This window comes from Neovison vison, chromosome 1 (assembly GCF_020171115.1).
Source record: "Neovison vison isolate M4711 chromosome 1, ASM_NN_V1, whole genome shotgun sequence".
Taxonomy (NCBI): domain Eukaryota; kingdom Metazoa; phylum Chordata; class Mammalia; order Carnivora; family Mustelidae; genus Neogale; species Neogale vison.
The window spans coordinates 145,254,015-145,257,890 of record NC_058091.1 but is presented as its reverse complement, the minus strand read 5'-3'; positions in this window follow the sequence as shown (position 1 = coordinate 145,257,890).

The window sequence follows — 3,876 nt, the reverse complement described above, 5'->3', positions numbered from 1 at the left end:
GAGCTAAGAAGAAATGAGCTCTCGAGCCATGAAAAGAGATGAAAGGGTGTTAAATGCATTTTACTAAGTGAAGGAAGCACACTGCATCTATCCAACTGTTAGACATTCTAGAAAAGGCAAAATCATGGAGAGGGTAAAAAGATTAGTAATTGGTTATTAGTAGTTGGGGCAGAGAGAATAAGCATTAGCACAGAAGATTTTTAGAACAGTGAAACTATTCTGTACTACTGGATGGTGGTGGATATGTGCCATTATACATTGGTCCAAAGTCATAGAGTATACAGTGTGAAGAGTGAGCCCTAACAGAAGCTGTGAACTTAGATGACAACGATGTGTTAATGTAGGTTCATTGATGAATGTGGTGCAGGATGTTGATAGTTGGGAACATTGTGTATGTGGGGGGCGGTGTGCAGGGGATATAGGAAAAACAGCCATACCTTCCGCTCAGTTTTGTTATTAATCTAAAACTACTCTAAAAAAAATAAGTTTATTGGGGCACCTGGGTGGCTCAGTTGGGTAAGCGTCTATCTTCAGCTCAGGTCATGATCCTGGGGTCCTGGGATTGAGTCCTGCATCTGGCTCCCCATTCAGCAGGCAGCCTGCTTCTCCTTCCCCCTCTCCCGCTCCCCGGTTGTACTCTCTCACTCTCTCTCAAAAAATAAATAAAATCTTCAAAAAAAAAAAGTTAACTACTTAAAAAAAGTGATCATGATTCTAGGTTAAAAACTACTGGTTTATTTTAAGAATAAGAACTGATTGTAAATATTGATTACTAGTTTTTCTCTTTCTTTGCATCTACCATCTAGCCTTTTTTTCCCTCGAAATTTAGATTATTTTCATAGTGTAAACTTTAAGGCAATTTACCATAAATAAAATTTTATTGTGATGCAGGAAGATGATTTATTTGAACTCAGAAACAAGGTACTTCCTCGGCAAAAGAATGCCCAGGGTTTCAGTGACATTGGCAATTGTCAGCCTGTCCACAAGCATATTAGTAGCCAATCTCAAGTGGTCACATCAATAGAATTTGTACAGTAGAAAAATTGGGATAGCAAAGGATTTTATCGTCGTTTCAGATGAGGAAGCTGGAAAATGTGTAATAATGAAAATCGGTTCTTTTTCTTCCCAATTAGCCATTGAGATTCATTTGTTTTATTCACAGCCAACCAGGCAAATAGACAACTTCTCCAAATTTACTAGAACCACTAAAAAGATAAAACTTTCATAGTATTAAGTGGATTTAAAAAAATAAGTAGATTTTCATTAAATATTAGGTTGCAATGCATAGCTGAATGCAATTTAAAAGTCTCGGGCTTAGGAATCTCACAGATTTGGATACTGATTTGGGTTTTACTTCTTATTAACTTCTTTTGACCTCAGTTTTTCAATCTGCAACATCGATGGCTATCACTTATAGACTTTCCTGAAAGTTAGGTGAGCTTATGTTGTTTTTTTTTTGTTTTTCATTTTTATTTTTTTTTAAAGATTTTATTTATTTATTTGACAGAGAGAGATCACAAGTAGGCAGAGAGGCAGGCAGAGAGAGAGGAAGGGAAGCAGGCTCCCTGCTGAGCAGAGAGCCCGATGCGGGACTCGATCCCAGGACCCTGAGATCATGACCTGAGCCGAAGGCAGCGGCTTAACCCACTGAGCCACCCAGGCGCCCTTGTTTTTGTTTTTTAAAGATTTATTTATTTGACAGAGAGAGGGAGAGTGTACTCAGAAGTAGGAGGAGAGGCAGAGGGAAAGGGAGAAACAGACCCCCCTCTGAGCAGGGAGCCTGATGCGGGGCTCATCCCAGGACCCTGGGATCATGACCTGAGCCGAAAGCAGACATTTAATTGACTGAGCCACCGAGGTGCCCTTAGGTGAGCTCATGTTGTAAAGCACCGGGGAGCTGGTGCAGGTTCTGGTCGAGTTTTGCAGAGTTACTGTTATTACTGACAAAAACGTAAGAGGTAATTCTAGCACCTCTTGTTCCTGTTCCAACCAAGGAATGATTCACATGGGTTTTCCTTTGTTTTTTATTGTTTGTTTGTTTTTGTTTGTTTTGTTTGGCTCACTGAAAATCTAGGGATGCTATAAACCCAAATGTAGAAACACAGTTGAACTCCCCTATACAAAATTGCATATAAAATACCTGAGATTTCAGGCCTGCCCCTAAATCCACCCAGAAGCCTTTAGTTTTAGGTAATTGTATCTCAGAGTGTGTCCTGGCGAAGGTGTCAAGGAAATGCAGGTTTCGGAAGGACCCTGAGAGATTCGTTATTAGAGAAGTCAAGGGGGAGAGGGCAAAACACATCATCAGTAGAGCTAGATGCGTCCCCTACAGATTTCTCGGGTTACCCTGGACTCTCCCTACCCAGACCTCTGGTTGCTGTGCATTCTGCCTCTTCTTCCCCAACGTCTCGGGTTTTGACTTTTACTCTGCTCAGACCTGGTGCACCTAATTCGCATCGTTCTGAACAAACGAAGTATCAGATCTTGAGGCTCCCTGCAAAGCACTCCTTTTCCGTGTACGTCTTCCAGCACGAGAACGGGCCGTGGACACGCCCGTGGTCTTTCCTTTCACACACAGCCACACCTGTGACTCCGTCTCCTTTAACCCACACAAGCGCTCACCTGACTCGATGGTCTCAACTGCTCTGGACAGAAAATGCGTTCGGAGACCTGTGCCTTCTGCCTCCTGGACCTTCTCTGAGTTCCCTAAGAGGTGGAGCTTTGCTGATCACTAATTCTTATAGACCTCAGTGTGCTGGTCAAGGACCCCTCACCCTGCGTTCCTCTCCAGTGGTTCTGTTATGCTAAGGAAGCCTTCTCTTTCTCCATTTAGTTTATGACAATCTTTCAGTATGTCCTGACCTGAATGTTTTGGAAGAGCACTGAGTTATTTTGTCAAATAGTCCTCAATTGGGGCTGAATATGTTTTCTTAATATCAGATTGAGCTTACACATTTTAATCAAAAATGGTATTGTATCTTTTGTCATACATCCTAACCAGGGTTCCAAATGTCTGTGTGTGTTACCGGTGATGGTGGTCACTAAAGACAATATAGGACACAGTAGTAAGAGGATGTCAGTGGGGGAAAGTAGTGAAACATGAGTAAGACTTGTAATTTAGCGGAAGTTGGATTAGTGTAAATTTCCTTTTCTTGATAATTGTACTGTGGTTATAGAAGATACTAAAACTCAGTGAAATACATGAACAGATATACAGGATTTTCTTGTACTAAGTTATTTTTCCAAGTTTTCTGTAATTCTACCATTATTTCAAATAGAAAAGTTTTTTTTTGTTTGTTTTTTTTTTTTTTTTAAGATTTTACTTGAAAGAGAGAGTGAGAGTGGACGGAAGGGCAGAGGGAAAGAACCTCAAGCAGACTCCTCAGCCAGCACAGAGCTCGCCACGGAGCTTGGTCCCAGGACGCTGAAATCATGACTGGAGCCCAAACCAAGAGTGAGATGCTTAACTGACTGAGCCCCCCAGACACCCCTCAATTTAAAAGTTTTTAAAAGTGCAAAATATTAAGAAGATGTTGAAGTAAGATGATGGAAGGGCCTGGTCATCTATCAATGAATGATAAGTTTCTAACCGAGTGTTGGTTGAAATTGCCCTATATATATGCTTAACATCATCTATACAACAGCAGGTGAAACCTAGCTACGTAGAATATAGGAGTACAACATTCGGTATCTCTCGGTAAGGTGTTTTAAAAGGAGTTTGACGGGGGGTGCCTGGGTGGCACAGTCGGTTAATTGTCTGACCACTGATTTTGGCTCAGCTCGTGATCTCAGGGTCATGATCTCAGTGTCCTGAGTTTAAGCACCACATCTGGCTCTGCACTCAGTGGGGAGGCTGCCAGAAAGTTGCTCGGTCCC